General features: G+C 36.6%; 1 pseudogene across 1 annotated transcript in view; it reads left to right on the top strand.

The window, feature by feature from the left end:
• The first annotated feature begins 527 nt into the window (after positions 1–527).
• Positions 528–24,492, top strand: part of LOC145949240 (putative terpene synthase 2) — a 37,567-nt pseudogene continuing 13,602 nt past the window's right edge. The window contains exon 1 of the transcript XR_014430291.1: positions 528–780. The product of XR_014430291.1 is annotated as a putative terpene synthase 2 (transcript). The remainder of the gene's footprint in view (positions 781–24,492) is intronic.

The raw sequence follows: 24,492 nt of genomic DNA, 5'->3' as shown, positions 1-24,492 counted from the left end.
CACCACTCAAAACCTACATTGAGGTGTATCATGACTTAGCTTTCTAGAAATATAATAATTACATTTTTTTTTTCTTGAAGTCAGGTTAGTAACATAAGGGAAATTATTTTATACGTTTATATATATATATATATATATATATATATATATATATTATGCGAACTAACAACTCTAAATTAAAATATATAAAAATCAAAATAATTTTGGAGAGAAATGATTATTTTTATAACCAACTTGCATGCATTAGGACAAATTCACGTGATGTCAACATCCATGAATTTTCTTTCTCATTTTCCAGCTGTCGGAGTGGAAAATCGAGCATGGTGATTCAATGTCAAACAATTTCTTATACATGAAAAAAAAAGATATATGTTATATTGTTAAACTGATCAACGTTGTTTTGCATCATTCACTTAATTAGTGTTAAAATAAAAACAATACATTGCCCTTTATTTATTTATTTTTCATTTTATCATATTGCCCTATTTTATCCGTATAAATTAGCCTTGAAGAAACCAAGAAACACGAGCAAGCTGCTTTAAGAGTAAAAAGTTAAACTGCGATTCCCTATAAATACCTAGATAGATGTTTGGGTGTTTCATCAATATAAACTACAGAAATTACAAAGCATTAAATTTGTATAAAGCAAAAGATGTCCCTTCCAGCTTCAGCAGTTGTTTCAACCCAAAATGCGCAGTATCTGATATCAGACGACCTTGCGCGAGTTTTCCTCCCAACATATGGGGAGATACTTTCCTTCAATATGCTTCTGAGTTTATGGTATTATATATTTATATTCATATATACTCGTGTAGTTTGAAATAGATGTGAGTTCTATTATTTTTACTGTTCTTTCATGATGTAAATGTATTGGGCAGAAATGATTACTTTTATCACCAAACCCACCTCGTGTAGGCACTTCATGAATTTTCTTTCTCATTTCAGCCATCAGAGTGGAAAATTGAGCATTATTTTTAAATTAAATGATCAATGTTGTTTTTGCATCATTCACTTAATAAATTAATAGACATCATAATTAGTGTCAAAAAGCGCCCAACACATGCAAGCTGGTTTAAGAGTATAAATATGTAGCTAGATGTTTGGGTGTTTCGTCAATAAGCTACGCACTCTTTTCCATAGAAATTAAAAAGCGGTTTGTATAAAGCAAAGATGTCCATTGCAGCTTCAGCACTTGTTTCAACCCAAAATGCAGTATCTGATGTCAAGTGACCTTGCGCCAATTTTGCTCCTAGTATATGGGGAAATACTTTCCTTACATTATTATATATATTCATATTTACACATCTAGATTAAATAGAATGTAAATATATAATATAAAAAGTATATAAATATGCACGCATATGCATAACCTTAGTTTTATGAAAAATAAACTCTAATTAAGAATGTGATTAGTGAATTTGCATATAATGAAACAATTTTTGATTTTGGTTGTCATCACTAGAAGATATGACAATATCTTTTATTTAATTTAGATCATTATTTTTCGAATATTTTTGTCAAATATTTGTATTTTAATTTAATTTTATTAATTAGTAGAATCCTTTTAGTTTTAGGTGTTTTTATTGTTTTTATTAGTTTTGAAATGCAAGGAGGAAGGAGCTAATGATAAAGGAGTTGAACATTGAAAGTATTTGTTTAGAGCGAGAGGAAAGCAAACTTTAAGTGACTTTATTCAATAAATATCTATCTCGTTAATTATTTTTCTTTTGTTCTTAACAATACTTGTTATGTGACATCCTTTATCCCATATGTGTAATTAAATAAACATAATGATCATAAAAGGAAATATGATAATGGAATAACTTCAAACAAAAATAAAGAATATCACATTTGAAATTCAAATAAAATTAAACCAACGCATGGCTATTACAAACTTAAAAACGGTATGCTTTAAGTAAAGTAAACTATAATTCTTAAAATAGAAAGCATGAAATAAAATCCAAGATTCCTCGATATCACATATATCATAGATATCCCTTTAATCAACTAGATTCCTCCAAAGGAAGCCTCTTACAATCACATATAAAACATCCTCAAGGAAAATAGAGGAGTGAGAACATATCTCACTTTAGCTACCGATATAGAATAAGGTTGGGTAGCCACACACAAATATTATATAAAATCAATAATTAAATTTCTCATCAATCCATACAATAATTTCAACTCAGTTTATATCTCATTCCATCATGACATCAATCAAAATATAGTTCAGACATGAGCAAAATGTTATGATCATACATAGACTAGACTTTCTTAAACTATATGCATGTGGTGCTAGCAAAATCACTTTTCCCTACCCAAAAATTGAGTAGTCTAGGAGTACATGTTGGGTCAAATCATCATAACACTTTTACTAGAAAGATATACTACTAGGGTGTTGTTGATATAGTTGAGCTGCGTAAGATACGCACCATGTACATAATGGATAAGATTGGGACTTCCTAAACCAAGTTATCCCCAAAGACTAATTCCAAGCTTTTACCTAAGGAGATCTTCCCTAGCGATGTATTCCACATTGTACGTATCACAAAACACAAATGTCCATGATGCATGACATTCAAGACTCAATGAATTTACCACACATAATCACTTATCACTTATAATTCATAGCACATCACGTTTTGTCATCGATCACTTTATCATTTCACAATTCATCACTTAATATTTTCACTTATCATAATCACTTATGTATGCAAATCCCTCACACACACACATAAGAACTAAATTCAAATACAAGGTTGTGCTTAGAAAGACCCGTCTTGTGCTCGGCACGTATGAGGCCATCGACCCTTAGAAGGAATCACACCTATCGTGATCCTCTCCACGCTTAACGAGATGCATCGAGAAGACCTCTAGAGCTCCTTCGCCCAACATGACTTCACTCACGTCTTGCGTCAATAATGCCAAAAGGATTTTGGGCTTCCACACTCGGCAAGGCCAAGCCCTCACCTGGTGTGCTCGAGGCCACAAGCATTTTGTGTTACCTGCGCTTGATGAGCCCAAGTTATCGCCTGATGCGGGATTAGTAAATAATTTTTCTGCATAATTTGTGATTTTTCAAATATATGACTTCTATGGTTTCAATGATTTTATTTCGTTAAAAGGGTTTCAATAGTCTAATTAATCCACATTTTAGTCACGTAATTAAAAATTACTTCGAATTCATTCCTACTTAAGGGTTTATATACATCCTTAAGGTTCTCGTAAGAACCCACAGACACTCATATATAGATTCATGATCACATATAAGTCTTATAATTAACACATCAATACTCACTTATAACATATTTAAAACATCTAATTTCTTAACAAATTACACTAGGTTTGGGTTAATCCCTTACCCACACACATATGAACATAACCTATGGATTGAGGGTCAATCTTACTACCCAACAATAATCTCACTCCCCTTACCTTAATTTAGGTTAACTCCAAGATTCTGATCTTCAAGTTCCTTTCTAGTTGTGTCTGCTTTGCATCCCTCTTCAGATCACAAAGTACGATCAGATCGCATGAGAGGCAAACTTAGCCATACAAATGTATTTAAACAAAACCCTAACTCTTACTCGCACACGTAGCCCGTTAGTAAAAAAACCCAACTAATTAACCTCATATATTTAAATTAAAAAAGATAATTACTAGAGATCATCTTATCAAATCACTTTAAATATTTTATTCCCAAATTAATTAATTAAAAAAGCATTTTATTAATCTATTTGGAAAAGTGGAATGTTACATGTTTTGTGTTGATCACCCATTGCTCATTCTAATAAATTTAATTGAGATTGAAAAATCTTTTTGAAACCAAGATCTAAAAAATAACACCAATAATACTTATTATTAGAAATATGATAAATATTATTAGTCAATATTTTAACTTTAAACACCTAATTTTAATTCGAGTTGCTGAATAAACAAAAACACATAATAAAAATAAAATATACTACTATAATAAAAAAAATTAAAATAAAATTTGGCCAAATGAAAAAAACCCTAATTATTTGCTTTCCTGTCTTATATATAGAGATAACATAAAATAATAATGATAATAATAATAATAAAATATAATAGAAATAAAATATACTACTATAATAAAATAAAATAAACAATAAAAAATAAAATATTTTATTTTTCATTATGTTGTTTATGTGTGTGTTTTGTCTTTTATTTATCATGTATATAAATTCTTTTCTTTTCTTATTTGTATTTAAATATATATATATATATATATATATAGAGAGAGAGAGTGTAACACACCAATTTCCTTAAAAGGATATTTTTATTAGTAATGGCATTTTCGTAATTATTGATGGCATTTTCGTAATTTTATAAAGGTATTAGGGGCATTTGAGTAACTCGGAACGGGCTGTTCCAAAAGTGGAACGGGCCGTTCTGAGCATTTAAAATAAGCTAAAATTTTAGGTTGGGAACGGGCCCAGAACGGGCCGTTCCAACAAGGAGAACGGGCCGTTCCGGAGGGAGAACGGGCCGTTCTGCTGAGTTTGAGAACGGGCCGTTCTGGTTTCAGAATGGGTCGTTCTGCTTTTTGAGAACGGGCCGTTCCGATTTTGGAACGGGCCGTTCCAGTTGAGAAATTTGCCCACGTTTGAAGGATCCGGAACGGGCCGTTCCGAAATCAGTACGGCCGTTCCGGTTGCGCCAGGAGGCCTATAAATAGGGGCAGGGGGTGAAAATTTGGTACAGAGGAGAAGAAGTGAAAATTTTAGAGAGAGAGAGAGAAGAGAGAGAGAGAAAGAAAGAAAGAGAGAGAGAGGGAAAGAAAAAGAGGGGATCCAGAGGAGGAGACCCTGCCCAAGTTCCAACTCCGCCTATCCAGGTAAGGGGGGGAGTGAGAACCTCGCTCAAGGGTGTGGGGATAATTGTTGGATAGTTGTTTGTCGGATTGGCCCCCAATCCTTTGTCGTTATTGTCGCCACCGGCCCGAAACGGGCTTTCGGCATTCGCGAAGGATGGTTGGACTCTTTTATTTGTTTAAAAATATGGATTGCTAGAATGACTTATTCTCAAACTGAGACCTCGTCAAACGAGCAATTTTATTAAAAGGCTCACCAATCCATGTTAATCCCAAGCGGGACCCTCCATGGATTAGCGGTTTTCATAAAAAGGAAGGGTTCATGGAGTCGCCACCAATGTTTTACTCAAAACATTGGAAAAAGAGGTTTAAGGCAATCGATTCAAAAATCGACTTCGGCCATTACAACCAGAGTCGGGTAAGGGAGTCGGTTACGCGTGGGGAAGGTGTTAGCACCCCACAGCGCCCCTTTCGGGTTCCCTATGACAGATTATTTAAAAATAATAGTGCGAAATTACTAAATTACCCCTATTTATTCTAAGCAATTATAAATTAACTATCTACATGATGACAGTTTAAATATGTACACACAGAAAGCGATAAAAGAAGGGACTTTAAAGAGATAAACCTTTGAAGCGTGCTTTCTTATATATCTTGACAGAAATTGGGAAGCGTTTTGGCGTTCCCTCCCTCTACAAGACCACTCGCTCCCTCCTATAAAATTTTAACTATGGAAATCCGGAGGATTTCCCTTCGACTAGGTTCGAGACTCAAGCAAATGGCTCGTGACTCAAGAACTTCGTCGGATCAACTCTCCGAGTGATTTCTAGGCAGAGCACTGCTCAAAAAAACCCAGAATACTCAAGAAGAGGGTTAAAACTCAGTCCAAAAGTCTCGAATGACGTCCAATTGACGTCATATTTATAGGGATGAGGCGCAATACGGCCTCTGGGGGTCAATACGGTCCGTATTGAAGTTTTGAACTACAATACGGCCGTATTGAATTCAATACGGCCGTATTGAAGTTCAAAAAACCTCAATACGGCCGTATTGAAGTTCAGTGCAGCCGTATTGAAGTTCAGTGCAGCCGTATTGAATTCAGTGCAGCCGTATTGAAGTTCAGAAACTTCAATACGGCCGTATTGAGTTCAGTGCGGCCGTATTGTAGTTTAAAATGTTCAATACGGCCGTACTGAACTTTTGGGAGGCCGTATTGGGCTTCATTCCCTCCACTTTCTTATTTTTTGCTACTCTAAGACCTCTAAACCTACAGATTGTCATCCTAGGGTCTTCTAGGGTCTTCCAGGAGTCCTTCCGGCTGACTTTCCTTTGGTCTTCGAGAGTCTTCAAGCTTTATTTCCGACCCGGACAATTTTAGGGGTCTACAGCTGCCCCCCCTTTACTTAGTCGGACGGCCTTTTGGTGTACCGGTTGACAAGTAAAGGAGTTGACCCAATTGTCCGGGTGATGTGCCAACCTTCTGACTTGTAGCGTCTTCCGGTGGAAAATTGTTGAGTAGCCTCTCCAGGTTGTTTGCATACCTCGGCGCTTCTGACAACCTCGGTAGCTAAGTTTACCCTCTCCAGGGTCAACTTCACTCGACGCCCGAGCCGGAAGTTGAACACCAACGTGCCTCTGACGATGCTGATGGTTGAGTACTGTCTCTCCAGACTTTGAGTACCGTCTCTCCAGACTCTGAGTACCGTCTCTCCAGACTTTGAGTACCGTCTCTCCAGACTTTGAGTACCGTCTCTCCAGACTTTGAGTACCGTCTCTCCAGACTTTGAGTATCGTCTCTCCAGACTTTGAGTACCGTCTCTCCAGACTTTCTTTGAGTACCGTCTCTCCAGACTTTCTTTGAGTACCGTCTCTCCAGACTTTCTTTGAGTACCGTCTCTCCAGACTTTCTTTGAGTACCGTCTCTCCAGACTTTGTTTGAGTACCGTCTCTCCAGACTTTCTTTGAGTACCGTCTCTCCAGACTTTGTTTGAGTACCGTCTCTCCAGACTTTCTTTGAGTACCGTCTCTCCAGACTTTGTTTGAGTACCGTCTCTCCAGACTTTGTTTGAGTACCGTCTCTCCAGACTTTGTTTGAGTACCGTCTCTCCAGACTTTCTTTGAGTACCGTCTCTCCAGACTTTGAGTACCGTATCTCCAGACTTTGTTTGAGTACCGTCTCTCCAGACTTTCTTTAAGTACCGTCTCTCCAGACTTTGCTTTGTCTCTGACGACCTAGGCAACTGAGTTTGCCCTCTCCAGGGTCTGCGTCCGTGTCTTCTGATCACTTCGGCAATGCGAGTTTACCCTCTCCAGGGATCTGAGATGATTTTTTGTCTCCACAGTCCACTATGCTGCTTTGACGATTGTTTTTGATTTTGTGCCACTGAGGGCTGGATAACGCAGGGATCCGTCTAGGGGATGTGCAGTCATTCATAGGTTCTTGTGCCCCAACTTGCATTTGCATAGTTGGTACCCATGGGGAATTTCTGACTCCTTGGGGTGTAGACACAGATGCTCTTCTTGAATTGAGCGATGCCTTATGTTTGGCTGACGTCCTTTGACGTTGGTGGAGTATCCCGATTATCCTTATTCGGGTGTCTCTCTTTGATTTTCTGATTTTGTAGCCTCTATGTAGGCTATTATCCACTGGGGGATTCTGGATGTTGATTTTGATTTTGTCTCCACAGTCCACGATGCTGCTTTGACGATTGTTTTTTGATTTTTGTGCCACTGAGGGCTGGATAACGCAGGGATCTGTCTAGGGGATGTGCAGTTACTCATAGGTTCTTGTGTCCCAACTTTCCTTTGCATAGTTGGTGCCCATTGAGGAATTTCTGATTCCTTGGGGGTGCAGACACAAAGATGCTCTTTCTGATGTGAGCGGTGCCTTATGATTGGCTGTCGTCCTTTCGACGTTGTGGAGTATCCCGGTTATCTTTATTCGGGTGACTCTTTTGGATTTTCTGATTTTTGTTGCCTCTGTGTAGGCTGTTATCCGCTGGGGATTCTGGATGTTGATTTTTGATTGACCTCTTCTGTTAGGCAAATCATCTTGATGTTTAGTGGTTTGGCTAGATGCCGAATTCCGCTTGGGGAATATTTATTTTTTATTTTTCTCCTTTTGTAAGGGTGCCTCTTGAGTAGGCGACTGGGGATTTGGGGATCTTATGTATCCCAGAGTATTATTTAGGAAGCCTCTGCAGGCTTAGCCTCACTCAGCGCTTGAGTCAGAGAGCTATCTTCCACTAAGGAAGTTTCAAGTCCTTTGACTGAATATTTTGCTTTGGATGATCGCGCTTCCATTGGGAATTTTGACGATCTTGCTTTGATAGCTCTCGCTGGGGATTTGTTCCATGAGCTTAAGCTGAGGTTTCTCTGGGGAGTATTATTTCTGCGAGCCTCTCCAGGCTCAGTTATTCTGATGAGAGTATTATTTCAGCAAGCCTCTCCAGGCTCAGTTATTCTGCGAGAGTATTATTTCGGCAAGCCTCTCCAGGCTCAATTATTCTGAGAGAGTATTATTTCGGCAAGCCTCTCCAGGCTCAGTTATTCTGAGAGAGTATTGTTTCGGCAAGCCTCTCCAGGCTCAATTATTCTGTATGATGAATTGGTTTTTTGTTCAGCCCAAGAATGCAAGCTGAGATGTCTTTTGGAGAGTATTATTTTGGCAAGCCTCTCCAGGCTCAGTTATTCTGTATAATTTGTTGGATTTTCTGTATTTTGCCTTTTTGTTGATTTTGGCTTTTTCTGTGTTTTTGCCTTTTTTGTTGATTTTGGCTTTTTCTGTGTTTTTGCCTTTTTTGTTGATTTCGGCTTTTTCTGTATTTTTTGTTGATTTTGGCTTTTTCTGTATTTTTGCCTTTTTTGTTGGTTTTGGCTTTTTCTGTACAGAAATGTCTCTGAGGAGTATTATTTTGGCAAGCCTCTTCAGGCTCAGTTATTCTGAGAGAGTATTATTTCGGCGAGCCTCTCCAGGCTCAATTATTCTGTGAGAGTATTATTTCGGCGAGCCTCTCCAGGCTCAGTTATTCTGAGAGAGTATTATTTCGGCGAGCCTCTCCAGGCTCAATTATTCTGAGAGAGTATTATTTCGGCAAGCCTCTCCAGGCTCAGTTATTCTGAGAGTATTATTTCGGCGAGCCTCTCCAGGCTCAGTTATTCTGAGAGAGTATTATTTCAGCAAGCCTCTCCAGGCTCAATTATTCTGAGAGTATTATTTTGGCAAGCCTCTCCAGGCTCAGTTATTCTGATGAGGGAGTATTATTTTGGCGAGCCTCTCCAGGCTCAGTTATTCTGTACGAGTATTATTTCGGCAAGCCTCTCCAGGCTCAGTTATTCTGTGGAAGTATTTTTTTAGCAAGCCTCTCCAGGCTCAATTATTCTGTACAAGCTGAGGAGTATTGTTTGTATCCTTGCCTTTTTTCGTTTTCGGCTTTTGTTGACTGCTGTCATGCACAAGCAATTTTCTATTTTTTCTATTTTATGCAATTGCCTCGTGGTAAGGTCTTTAAATGTGCAACTAATGTGTGTGATGCACGCGATGCAAGTTTTTATTTTTGTTCTTTTATTTAGAAAAGTGAATGGCTCTCCCTATCCTCCTTTTCTTGGAGGAATTTCTGTCATCGACGTGAGGGAATATTTTTGTGAGCCTTTTATGCAGGAGATTATGGATTTTATAGGAACCCCTCCAATTTTCTTTATTGACCGATTATTAAGGAATTTCATACAATTTTTTAGAAATACCAATTTAGAGGCATAATCACATGGTCAAGAGAGAAAAGAAATGAATAGATATTTTATTAATATTCACAAGTGTTTTTACAGAAAGATATACAGAAGGAATTTCTGAAGAATGGCTGGCCAGGGTAGGCTATATACATTGGGCTTAACAATTATATCTGTAATTGTTGCTCTTTACATTCCCCTAGTTGCTTCGGGTGAGATGCCTGTGCCAGGAGTGTAGATGCTGCAAGACGCTTGCTTCTAGAAGATAATCACTTGATCCGCCTTTCGGTTTTCGATTCAAGTGATCGTTGCTTGCTTTGTTTTTGCATCTTATTCTTTTGCCCCTAATTTTTGTCTAGGACGTATCCTAGCGGGGATAAATTCGCCTTTGTTTTGCCTAGTACCCTTGTAGTGGCGGGCTTTTTGTTTTGCCCTAACTTTTGCCTAGGATGCCCTTTTTCGGGTTTTCATCCTAGCGGGCTTATGCAAGCAACGTCTTCAAGCATAATACTTCTTTACCACGTCGGCGTTGACTGGGTATCGAAGTTCTTCTCCATCTATGTCTGTGAGGGTTAATGCTACTCCTGAGAAGGCTCGTTTTATCACGTATGGTCCTCCGTGATTTGGGGCACACTTTCCGATTTTGTCCTTTTGAGTTGGTAGCAATTTCTTCATTACCAACTTTCCCTCATGGTAGACTCGAGGGTGGACTTTCTTGTCAAAAGCCTTTTTTTGATCTTCCTCTGATAGGCTTGACCATGGCATATGGCGTTCAGCCGTTTCTTTTTGATAAGGTTCAACTGGTCGTATCGGCTTTGAACCCATTCTACCTCGGAAAGTTTTGTTTCCATGATTACCCTTAGAGAAGGTATCTCGACTTCGATGGGTAGAACTGCCTCCATCCCATAAACGAGGGAGAATGGAGTAGCTCCTGTAGATGTATGTACTGAAGTCCTATAGCCATGAGGAGCGAAGGGTAACATCTCGTGCCAGTCTTTAAATGAGACAACCATCTTTTGCACTATTTTCTTGATGTTCTTATTGGTTGCCTCGACTGCCCCATTCATCTTCGGCCGATATGGGGAAGAGTTATGGTGTTGGATCTTGAATTCTTGGCACAGTTCTTCCACCATTTTGTTGTTCAGATTAGATCCATTATCAGTGATGATTTATTTCTCCATGCTTCCACTAGATTATTCTAAAATCTTTTGGGACAAGAGAGAAAAGAAGGGAAAGATATTTTTATTCTGAAGTTTGTGTTTTAGAGGGGATTTATTTTTCAAAAATGGTTTTTGTAAGAATGTTTGGCCAAGGTAGGCTTATGTGTTTAGGCTTGTTTGATTAAACACTTATGAAGTTAAGAAAATCTTTGTTTATTGACGTTGTGATTTGACAACTTAGATAACTTCCCTTGAACCTTTCTTTTTGAATTCGGTTCATGGTACCATCATGGATTTCTTTTGTTTTTTTTTTATTGTCCTTATTTTTGCCTGAAACACCCTTTTGTGGTGTTTTAGCGGACTTTTGTTTTTTGTTTATTTTGCAACCCTAATTTTTGCCTAGGTCACCCTTTCGTGGGATTCCTAGTGGGTTCTTTGCTCTTATTTTTGCACAGTCCCCTTTTTGGGTTTCTTGCCGAGCTTCTTTTATTTTGAAAGATTTCTTTTTACCCATGATGGCACTTGTCGAGGCCAAGGGAAGGTGCTCCAAGTTGTCACACACACTTCCACATAAAAATGATGCGGGTTTATTATTATTAAGATGATTTTAACCTCATTCATGTTTATTCAAACAGGGTTAAAAATAATGTGGTTTAGAATTTTATTATAAGCAAGAAAAGAAGCAATGAAGAATGATTTTATTATAATCATAGCGGAAACATGTGTCCTTATTTCATCACTGGTATGGGTCCTAATGTTGACCTCTTATATCTCTCGGCCATGCCCCAAATTCACAGTCTCCAATTTCTCTTGACGAGCTTCTTGATCTAGCAATCTTTGCAGATCCGGAGAGATGGTCTCCTCATCACTGTCCAACTCAACCCATTCACCTTCGGATCCCGGTCAGAGCGAACAATTACAGACATAATTATTTTATTGGTTCTGTTTAGGTTTAGAATTATTAATGTTAATGAGGAAAGAGAGAAAAGAACAAAAGAGAGAATGATATGAAAAATGCCTCTTTATTGATATGTATTAAAACTGTACAAAAACCCTTATTTACATGAAAAGGTTCTCATGATCTCGGGTACTGATCATGAGTCCCTAAAAGAGAAATATGAAGGGGCCCTATCGTGGCTTGTTCTTCTCTCTACTCCTGCTTTGGCAGAGGATTCTTGCTCACGTCGGGCGCTGTCGAATCGAAGGTGACCCACCCGGCATCAATAAGGTTTTGGACCTTGTATTTGAGAGCTAGGCATTTCTCTGTTGAATGCCCTGGTGCCCCCGAATGGTATAAACATTTGTCCTGTGGCTTGTACCAATCGGGGTAAGGTGGGTCGATCTTTCTTGGTGGAACATAAGCTAGAAGTTTGGCTTCTACTAGCTTCGGCAGGAGATCGCTGTAGGTGGTCGGAAGTTTATCAAACTTTTTCACAGGGGTGAATTGCGATCTTCCCGACTTCGAAGTGGAAGTAGCCGAGGGTATGGTTATAGCATTGACTCCTCCCTCTTTCTTCTTCCCGAAGGCCTTCTTAGCTTCATATGATTGGGAAGGCTTAGCCAGCTTCCCACTTTTAAGTCCTTGTTCCACTCTCTCTCCAATGGTGATGATGTCCGAGAAGAGTGTCGTTGTGTTCCCTATCATTTTATCGTAATAGGGACCAGTCAACGAGTTGATGAATAAGGACACCGTCTCCTTATCCGACAGCGGGGGCTCTATCTGTGCCGCCAACTCCCTCCATCGTTGGGCGTACGCCTTGAAAGATTCATCATTTTTCTTACTCAAGGCTTGAAGATCTGACCTATCGGGTGTTAGGTCGATGTTGTATTTATAGCGCTTGAGAAAGGCGTCGGCCAACTGCCTCCATGTATGTACTAGATTTCCATCTAGCTGCATATACCAATTGAGTGCGGTTTCAGCCAAGCTCTCTTGAAAGCAATGAATTAAGAGCTTTTCATTGGTAGCATATGCAGCCATTTTGCGACAGTACATGGTGAGATGACTCTTAGGGCAAGTCGATCCCACGTATTTTGGGAAATCTGGCACTTTAAATTTGGGAGGGAATTGGATGTCCCTCACCAAGCACATATCGGCGGCATCTTTGATGTCAAAATCATGCCCCTCCATAGCCCTTAGCCGATCCTCAAGAGCATGGAATTGTTCCTTTGAAACCTCGGGCTCTTTAATCATGATCACCGCCCCAAGGGGTACAGCTCGTGGAGGTTCTTCCTCATGTTCCTCCTCCTCATGATGATGGGACTCATGGTCACTGTGAGCTTCTTATTTTGGTCCTCCAGCGCTTCCATCTTCTTGATTTTCTGCGCGCGTGTGAGGACAGAGAGATGACCAGCCACTTTCTAAAATGAATGTTTTATTCTAATTAGTTTATTCATGGTATGAATACACTCTCGATGTGAGCTTGATAAGACTCCATCTTTAAGGCGCTGCCTTTTTAAGATGAAGGTTTATCACCCTCCCTAGCCTATGATCTCTCCCCAACGGAGAATCTCAATAGTCATGGGTCCCTTTTACTCACATCGAGAGGGTATTGGTGATCCTAAAATGAATAATTGATGAGGATGCATGAGGTCTTATTGGCAATGATGTACATGCTCCTCGCTTTTTATTATATTTTCACACATGGTCTTTCCTCTCATGTCATGGTTTTTTCATGCATGGGGATTATTCTTTAGACCTTATCACGAGGTTATTTATTAATGCACAAACAATTGCACATAAGCATTTACACAAACAATTCACTCATCCACGAACAGTCACGAGCGAATCACGAGGTAGGGGTTTCCTGCAGAAAGGTGCATATTCAAGGTGGTTCTAACTGTTCTCACCGGTCTGAGGCCCCCAAGGTGCCCCCATTATAGGGACCCATTTCCTCTCGTCGTAAGCCGATGGAAAGCTCCAACGCACTGTCGGACTCGAGTTCATTGTTATCACCTTGAGTGATGCTTTCCGACAACGGTCTACGGGCACCTATAGACCCATTCGACAACCGGCCGTACTAACATCCACTCCCTATGGCTTACCACTCATGCCCCCGGGTATAGAGGGAACTGTTGTGTGCAAAGGTTTGTGTGCAATTTATATTTCAAACAATTGCGGAAAATTAAACAAACAACAGTTATTAAAGCCATATAAATAAAGCATGTTATCATACAAACAAGGGGTAATGAAGTAATTTTAACTATTATTTGTTAAAAATAATCTGTCACTAAATGGGACTGACTCTAGAGGCTTCCCCAGTGGAGTCGCCATCTGTCGCCACTGGCCCGAAACGGGCTTTCGGCATTCGCGAAGGATGGTTGGACTCTTTTATTTGTTTAAAAATATGGATTGCTAGAATGACTTATTCTCAAACTGAGACCTCGTCAAACGAGCAATTTTATTAAAAGGCTCACCAATCCATGTTAATCCCAAGCGGGACCCTCCATGGATTAGCGGTTTTCATAAAAAGGAAGGGTTCATGGAGTCGCCACCAATGTTTTACTCAAAACATTGGAAAAAGAGGTTTAAGGCAATCGATTCAAAAATCGACTTCGGCCATTACAACCAGAGTCGGGTAAGGGAGTCGGTTACGCGTGGGGAAGGTGTTAGCACCCCACAGCGCCCCTTTCGGGTTCCCTATGACAGATTATTTAAAAATAATAGTGCGAAATTACTAAATTACCCCTATTTATTCTAAGCAATTATAAATTAACTATCTACATGATGACAGTTTAAATATGTACACACAGAAAGCGGTAAAAGAAGGGACTTTAAAGAGATAAACCTTTGAAGCGTGCTTTCTTATATATCTTGACAGAAATTGGGAAGTGTTTTGGCGTTCCCTCCCTCTACAAGACCACTCGCTCCCTCCTATAAAATTTTAACTATGGAAATCCGGAGGATTTCCCTTCGACTAGGTTCGAGACTCAAGCAAATGGCTCGTGACTCAAGAACTTCGTCGGATCAACTCTCCGAGTGATTTCTAGGCAGAGCACTGCTCAAAAAAACCCAGAATACTCAAGAAGAGGGTTAAAACTCAGTCCAAAAGTCTCGAATGACGTCCAATTGACGTCATATTTATAGGGATGAGGCGCAATACGGCCTCTGGGGGTCAATACGGTCCGTATTGAAGTTTTGAACTACAATACGGCCGTATTGAATTCAATACGGCCGTATTGAAGTTCAAAAAACCTCAATACGGCCGTATTGAAGTTCAGTGCAGCCGTATTGAAGTTCAGTGCAGCCGTATTGAATTCAGTGCAGCCGTATTGAAGTTCAGAAACTTCAATACGGCCGTATTGAGTTCAGTGCGGCCGTATTGTAGTTTAAAATGTTCAATACGGCCGTACTGAACTTTTGGGAGGCCGTATTGGGCTTCATTCCCTCCACTTTCTTATTTTTTGCTACTCTAAGACCTCTAAACCTACAGATTGTCATCCTAGGGTCTTCCAGGGTCTTCCAGGAGTCCTTCCGGCTGACTTTCCTTTGGTCTTCGAGAGTCTTCAAGCTTTATTTCCGACCCGGACAATTTTAGGGGTCTACAGTTATTCTGTTTAATTTCTATTTACTCTACTTTGTTTTTTGTTGAAGGTGCCGTTGTTCTGTCTAAATTTCTATTTACTCTACTTTGCTTTTTGTTGAAGGTTCCGTTGTTCTGTCCGATTTTCTATTTATTCTACTTTGTTTTTGTTGAAAGTGCCGTTGTTCTGTCTGATTTTCTATTTACTCTACCTTTTTCTTTGTTGAAGTAATAAATGAATATGAAATTAATGTTAATAATAAATGGATTTTAATATGAAAAAGAATGCTCTCTGGATCTCTGTGAATTCCTATGCGAACCTTATGAGGAGTATTTATGACACGACCTTGTGAAATATGGACAAATGGCATGAGACATATGAATGGACTATTGAGACATGTGATTATGAGACTATGACAAATGAGGACATGATGTACTAAATGAAATTATGTAACAAGTTAAATATTGAGTCAATGAGATTATGATGGTATGACATGCATCATACGCATATATTATTCCAGGTGTGCCGCTGAGGCCGCATACCAGTGATGTAACTTGCTAACGAGGTGTACCTTGGGGTCACCGACAGTTGATGCTAACAAGGTGTACCTTAGGGTCACCGACAGTTGATGATATGCTAACAAGGTGTACCTTAGGGACATCGACAGTTGATGATATGCTAACCAGGTGTACCTTAGGGTCACCGACAGTTGATGATATGCTAACCAGGTGTACCTTAGGGTCACCGACAGTTGTGCAGGTGTGCCTTAGGGTCACCAGTGATGATATGTGAAACTTCCTTATGGCGCCACATGCATGTATTTATGAGTTGAGTTCATGACATCATAACATGATAAATGAGTATATATGTGATATTGATTATTTATGTGTATTATTTACATATGACTTGTATTTGTTGTGTGTGTGTGTGCTATCTAACCTTTATTTCTGCATCTGAAACTGAGTGAGATGTTTCTCACTCCCTTGTTGTTTTTGTATATGTTTTAAATTATGTTGCAGATAATCAGCATCATGGGGATGTTGGTGATGAGGCTTAAGGCTTCAGTGGGGCATGCTCTGATAGGATGTGACATCGGGCATAGCTAGGCTTGTTTTTGGGATGTTATTGTTTTAAAAGCTTTAATTTTCTCTTCTTATGTAATTTTGAACGTTCTTGAGGAAAGATCAAAATGTACATCTTTGTTATACTATTTTATTATATGATTTTAAAGTTATAAATTAATTCCTAACTAGGAGGCACTGCCACCTTTACTGGAGTTAATTTATATTTCCTTTATTTGTATATATATGATTTCTTGTTTTCCACTAAATTATATTGAAAGTCTTAACCTCTTTTCTTTTATAATTTCTACACTAGAGTTATGATTTATGAGTTACGAATGTGAATCTTCTACCTTATAATATTTGAAACAATTATTTTATACATGAAAGATGTTATTAAACTATGAAAGATTTTATTTACCCAAAAAGAAGAAAAGAATAAATATTTTATTGTTACATTTGTTGTATATTAATAATGGGGTAGAGGGTGTCACATTTAGTGGTATCAGAGCAGGTCGATCTAATCGGCCGTGACTTATCGAGATTCTGTTGTGTACTCTGACATTGTTTTGTTTGTTGTATACTTTGGTGATGCTTTGCTTTGATGATGTTTTGCTTTGATAATGATGATGATGATGTTCTCCTTGTGTTGATATTGTAAAGTTTGATATTGTTAAGTTAATTTTTTTTTAATTAGAGGAATGATAGTCATGATAGTGTCAGCTAATACCATTATGACCTTTCTTCTTCATTCTTATGATTGTTTAATTGTTTGATACTTACGTAAGAAGTGGTGGTTGAGTAATATCGCTTGTGTTGCAAGCATATGTGCGAGTAGTGGTAGACGAAATATGTTGTTAATATTGTGGAAACTATTGAGGCCTTAGATTTGGGTAAGACATTGATTTATTTTAAAGTGTATTAAGAATTTATGATTGGTGAAATTTTTGAAAGCTATAGTTGTAGCAATTGAATCCAAAGATGAGGTATGTTGAGAATTGGAGTTTTGGTATTCTTAAGGAAAGATTGAAGTGTTGATGATTTTTAGAGTTTGATGGTTGCATGAAAATTTTATTTTCTAAGCCTTTTGTACTAGATAGGTGAGTTATTTGGTTTAGATTTGTAGTGGGAAACTTTGATATGAATTTCAGGTGGAAAGGAGTAAGTTTGGAAGGATTGAGGTATTTTTGTGGTTTTAGATGTTGATACACTATTGTTGTCTGGTGTAGGAGATGTTTTGTTGTGACAGTACAAGTGCTATACTAACAAAATTAGAATTTTTGTTAGTCTTCAGGAAAGTGGTAGCCTTGGATGTTATCTTTCTAATGGAATTGGAATCAGGTAAAACGGAGGTCTAGAACTCCAGTATAGATGCTTTGGTAATCAGAGGTATAGTTGTAAGCATTGAATATATCTATGGTGATTTTTGAATTTTTTTAGCTAAGAAAATGATTTTTTTTTTTTAAATCTCATGTCTCACTAAGAGTTGTAGCCTATTCACTTAGTGATAGGTTGATATCACGTGGATGAGTAGAACTCTTTATGTGTTGTTTTCTTTGATAGTTGTTAAAAATAGAAGTTAGTCTGTATAATAATGTTTTCGGGTTAGTAGGCAATGCAAGGATAAGAATTGACATGTTTTGAGGTGTTTTCGTGTAGATTGAGAGGTTGTTTAAGGTTATATGATGCTATGTGGTAAAGGTTGTTCATGTACATGCTTATGGATGATATATATGAAGGTTTAAAGTAGGCATTCTAATATGACTTGATGTGCATGTATGTCGATATGTGAATAGAAGACCTTAGGGATCAAATGGTGAATGTTGTATGGTTAGTGATATTGATCTTAGGATGTGATATGATCATATTGTAGTTGAAGGTGAAGATATATCCAAGACGGTTGTATGTTAAGTTTTCTAGTCCTTGTAAATTTCAGTTAAGGTGAACATGAATCTGTCTTAGGTAAAAGTTATGTTTAAGCAGAGAGATATCTAAGCAAGTTAGCGAGAATAAAAGTTTTATGAGGCTTACTATAGGAGATTTATTGAAAGAATTTCTAGGATAGCATTGCCCTTGACTACATTCACTATGAGGGGTATTGTCTTTATGTGAGATAGTAAGTATAAGAGTAGTTCTAACTCTTATGGCAAAATTGACTAGTGATAATATTACCTGACTCTAGTAAGTCTTATGTGGGATATAGTGATGACTTTGAAGACAGGTTTGGGTGGATTATTGATGCAAAGGTAGTAACTTATGTTTTTAAGCATCTAGGAAATGGAAAATTCATGAGAGAAATTACCTTGAATTAGAAGTTGTAATAGTTACGCCTGAGATTTTAGAAACATTATTGAGATATTTAGTGATTATAAGGATCTTAAATATCTGTTTGATCCGAAGGAATTGAATATGAGATAGAAGAGATAGTTGGAAATTGTAAGGATTAAGATTTTAATCTTAGTTGTTATCTGGGTAAACCTATAGCAGTCGATGCTTTGAATAGGAAATATCTATATTTATCTTTCTTTATGGTCAAAGAGATATATCTTTTGGCTCAAGTTAGGAATTTAAGTTTGATTTGTGAAATTACTCCTAGTAGTAAGGGACTATGTATGACTCGATTAACGAATGGATTATTCAAAGGATATTGAATAAGCATATTAGTCGATTCATTTTGGTGGCCAGGTATGAGATTATAGGACAAGGTAGTGAATAAGAGTTTTCTTGGAGTATAAATAAAGTGGTAAGACTTGAAGACCGAGTATGAGTACATAGTGAACTTACAATTAGGTGCCTAATCATTGGAGAAGATTATACAAGTTAAACTAATATGGTGACAAATGTCCTGAGTAGGATGAACATTTATCTATCATTTTGATGATATAAGGGTTGAGTTTGATTGAGTAGATTAGAAACTTAAGCATGATGTGTGAGCTCACCCTTAGGAACATTGAATTGAATATGTTGAAAGGATTAATAATGAGATTAGAAGACTCAGGAGTTAGATTCTTTCTTAGTGACCCAAGTGAAAAAGATTGGTAGGAATATAAATAGCCTTTTACAAGTGGAAGTTGATGGTGTTTCGGGATACAAGGATATAATCTATGTGCCTAGTAAACCCAAAATTAAGGAAGATGATCTTAGAGAAAGGACATAAGAATATTTTTAGCATTTATTTAAGAGTTACTGAAATGTATCAGAGTGGCGCAGCGGAAACATGATGGTCTAAAGAGAAGTAGAGAAGTTGAATCAAGGTGTAGAAAGTAAGTTTAAATTTGGAGTGGATGGAGTGTTGAGATTTAAGGATGGGTTGTATATTCCAAATGTGCCAGAACTTAAGAGAGCAATCTTGGAAGAAGGTCATAAGAGCAGTCTTAGTATTCATCTAGGAGTTACTAAGATGTATCAATATCTTGAGAAGATGTTTTGGTGGCCTAAGATGACGAAGGAAGTGGAGGAATTTGTGTATGCTTGCTTAGTATGTTAGAAAGCTAAGGTAGAACACCAAAAACTTTCAGATTTAATACAACCTTTAGACGTTCTAATTTGAAAATAAGATTCTGTATCTATGGATTTAGTTGTAGTTATGTATGATATTCTTAAGAAATTTGATCTTATTTGGATTAATGGATAGGCTTACCAGGTCTGCTCACCTTGAACTTATTAACATTAAACATTTCTTGGAGAGATTGATAGAGTTGTACATCAATAAGGAAATTTTGAAGAAAGTGCTACATGGGAGTTAGAAAGCAAGATGCGAGAAACTTATCTATTTTTGTTTTCAGGTAAATTTCGGGGACGAAATTTCTAAAAGGAGGGGAGAATTGTAACACCCCAATTTCCTTAAAAGGATATTTTTATTAGTAATGGCATTTTCGTAATTTTATAAAGGTATTAGGGGCATTTGAGTAACTCGGAACGGGCTGTTCCGAAAGTGGAACGGGCCGTTCTGAGCATTTAAAATAAGCTAAAATTTTAGGTTGGGAACGGGCCCAGAACGGGCCGTTCCAACAAGGAGAACGGGCCGTTCCGGAGGGAGAACGGGCCGTTCTGCTGAGTTTGAGAACGGGTCGTTCTGGTTTCAGAACGGGTCGTTCTGCTTTTTGAGAACGGGCCGTTCCGATTTTGGAACGGGCCGTTCCAGTTGAGAAATTTGCCCACGTTTGAAGGATCCGGAACGGGCCGTTCCGAAATCAGTACGGCCATTCCGGTTGCGCCAGGAGGCCTATAAATAGGGGCAGGGGGTGAAAATTTGGTACAGAGGAGAAGAAGTGAAAATTTTAGAGAGAGAGAAAGAGAGAAGAGAGAGAGAGAAAGAAAGAAAGAGAGAGAGAGGGAAAGAAAAAGAGGGGATCCAGAGGAGGAGACCCTGCCCAAGTTCCAACTCCGCCTATCCAGGTAAGGGGGGAGTGAGAACCTCGCTCAAGGGTGTGGGGATAATTGTTGGATAGTTGTTTGTCGGATTGGCCCCCAATCCTTTGTCGTTATTCTGTTTAATTTCTATTTACTCTACTTTGCTTTTTGTTGAAGGTGCCGTTGTTCTGTCTAAATTTCTATTTACTCTACTTTGCTTTTTGTTGAAGGTGCCGTTGTTCTGTCCGATTTTCTATTTATTTTACTTTGTTTTTGTTGAAAGTGTCGTTGTTCTGTCTGATTTTCTATTTACTCTACCTTTTTCTTTGTTGAAGTAATAAATGAATATGAAATTAATGTTAATAATAAATGGATTTTAATATGAAAAAGAATGCTCTCTGGATCTCTGTGAATTCCTATGCGAACCTTATGAGGAGTATTTATGACACGACCTTGTGAAATATGGACAAATGACATGAGACATATGAATGGACTATTGAGACATGTGATTATGAGACTATGACAAATGAGGACATGATGTACTAAATGAAATTATGTAACAAGTTAAATATTGAGTCAATGAGATTATGATGGTATGACATGCATCATACGCATATATTATTCCAGGTGTGCCGCTGAGGCCGCATACCAGTGATGTAACTTGCTAACGAGGTGTACCTTGGGGTCACCGACAGTTGATGCTAACAAGGTGTACCTTAGGGTCACCGACAGTTGATGATATGCTAACAAGGTGTACCTTAGGGTCACCGACAGTTGATGATATGCTAACCAGGTGTACCTTAGGGTCACCGAAAGTTGATGATATGCTAACCAGGTGTACCTTAGGGTCACCGACAGTTGTGCAGGTGTGCCTTAGGGTCACCAGTGATGATATGTGAAACTTCCTTATGGCGCCACATGCATGTATTTATGAGTTGAGTTCATGACATCATAACATGATAAATGAGTATATATGTGATATTGATTATTTATGTGTATTATTTACATATGACTTGTATTTGTTGTGTGTGTGTGTGCTATCTAACCTTTATTTCTGCATCTGAAACTGAGTGAGATGTTTCTCACTCCCTTGTTGTTTTTGTATATGTTTTAAATTATGTTGCAGATAATCAGCATCATGGGGATGTTGGTGATGAGGCTTAAGGCTTCAGTGGGGCATGCTCTGATAGGATGTGACATCGGGCATAGCTAGGCTTGTTTTTGGGATGTTATTGTTTTAAAAGCTTTAATTTTCTCTTCTTATGTAATTTTGAACGTTCTTGAGGAAAGATCAAAATGTACATCTTTGTTATACTATTTTATTATATGATTTTAAAGTTATAAATTAATTCCTAACTAGGAGGCACTGCCACCTTTACTGGAGTTAATTTATATTTCCTTTATTTGTATATATATGATTTCTTGTTTTCCACTAAATTATATTGAAAGTCTTAACCTCTTTTCTTTTATAATTTCTACACTAGAGTTATGATTTATGAGTTACGAATGTGAATCTTCTACCTTATAATATTTGAAACAATTATTTTATACATGAAAGATGTTATTAAACTATGAAAGATTTTATTTACCCAAAAAGAAGAAAAGAAGAAATATTTTATTGTTACATTTGTTGTATATTAATAATGGGGTAGAGGGTGTCACAGAGAGAGAGAGAGGGGAGGGTTCAAACGACACCAGTGTAACTTTGACTAAGTATTACACTGCTCAATAACTTTATATTAAACATGAATTGTATAAATTCAACCGTTAGATTGAAAGGTTATATCACTTTATATGTGTATATCAAATTTTATTAAAATTGAACAACAACTTGAAGGTAATCAAAGTGTTCATATTTTATTATATTTTAAAAGGTATATATTACATTAATTTTTTTATAAGAATGAAGTATCAAATAATCTTGGATTAATATAAAATTTAGTATATATTTAATCCACACGCATCTATAATATTATTGAAAACTAGTTTTACGTTCTAGATGCGTGTTAAAACTAAAAGCGAGGAGGAAGAAGATAATAGTGAGAAAATTGAAAGAGGAGAGGGGAAGAGAGTAATATAAAACTAAAAGAATTAAAATTACCTACCAAAATAAGTAAGAGTAGAGGAAAGGTAAGGGAGTTCATGTGAAAACAGGGGAAGGTGTGAAAAAAAAAGTGTTAAATTATTTAAGGTGTAAAATAAAAAAAATTAAAAATAATAAAAATAAGGATATTTTAGAAATTTAATTATTTTTTTGAAAAAAATGAAATGTACCTATAAAAAAAGAGATGTATATATCATGAGCCTTATATTTTGTCTCTTAATTTAAAATCTTAATTATGATTTTATCCTTTAATATTATAATTGTATGACTTTGATCTATAAATTTTTAATTGAACAATTTTAATTTTTTAAGTATCATAATTATATAGTTTAATCTCTCAAGTATCATAATTATATAATTTTTTTGACTTATTTAAATTACAAATATTATATTTTTATTTATTATATTTATTTTTATTTTAACTAAAATTACTAATACAAGTAATGAGTAAAAATAATTTATTATCTTGTATTTTGTAATTGATAGATGTAATGCAAGGAGAATTATACTACGGGGAGTCGATATATTTACCTTATGATGAGTGGTTTCTCTACTTTCTTCCAATTAATCTAAGTTATGTAAGGGTTACATATATCTTAAAACCTTTATCAACTTCTTTAATAAAACTTTTTTTGCTCATAAAAAAATTCAATGTAGAAAGTGAGACTTTCTAGGATGTAGTGATAATTCATGTAAAAACTCTTTTTCTACATTAATTATAGACCGATGCTAAATTGTTAGCCTTTTTTACATTGACAAGAATATCATGAGTTTTACGATCATGATGTAAAAATGGTCATTTTAATCAATATAAAATTGTCTCCATTTAATGGTGAGACTAATTTACACTATAATTAAAAAATTTGTTATAGTATATACTTTGTCATTAAAGTTATTTTTATTTATATAATAGATATAATATATATATATATATATATATTATATTTATAGTATCAATTTTTGTGTATTAGTGTATATAATATTTTTTTTATAATATTAAAAAGGTTAAATCAAATAAAGAAATATTATTTTAAAATAAGTACTAATTTGATTTTAAAAATATTTTTTAAATTAATTAAATTTACGGGGTTGTTTTTTCATCATATAATTGTTGCGGGTGGTGAGATAATGATGTAATAGTGAACTAGGACCGACTCTAAATTTTTTTTTTGTGCATGTCGTTTTTATTTTGCATGTCGTGGATGTATATTAAAAATAACGATGTTGAATCACTAGGGTTAGTCTAGTGGTTGAAATAGTTAGAAGTATAGAGATCTAGGTTTAAACCTCATCGCGATTATCTTTGTAATTTTTTTTATCTTTAAAAAAAATAACGATGTTATATTAAATTATTTAAATATTACAACTCTAATTTTAAATTCAAATGTGTTAACAATAAACAATTAAATACATACTAGCTAATTAAAAAAACTAATTAAAAATACAGTATATTTGTTTTGTTTAGACCATGAACTATTTTTAGAGACCATTGCATGGTGAGAAAGAGGATTGATAACAATGAAATATTACAAAAAGTTCCTGATAAAGAAATAGAAGTTTGCAATTTGATTTTAACACATGGAAGTGATAAGTTTCGATTTATATATTTACCGTATGATGAGTGGTTTCTTCCTATCGCTGGTTGGTAGAGCTTGTCTGATTAACTCTGTCCTCTCTTCACTTCTTTTATTCTACTTGTCTTTCTTCAGAATCCCTAAGAAAGTCCATCTCCAG

This window comes from Cajanus cajan, chromosome 10 (genome assembly GCF_000230855.2).
Source record: "Cajanus cajan strain Asha chromosome 10, NIPB_CcT2T_4, whole genome shotgun sequence".
NCBI lineage: Eukaryota > Viridiplantae > Streptophyta > Magnoliopsida > Fabales > Fabaceae > Cajanus > Cajanus cajan.
The sequence above is the reverse complement of the archived record's forward strand: the minus strand, read 5'-3'. Positions and strand labels throughout refer to the sequence as shown.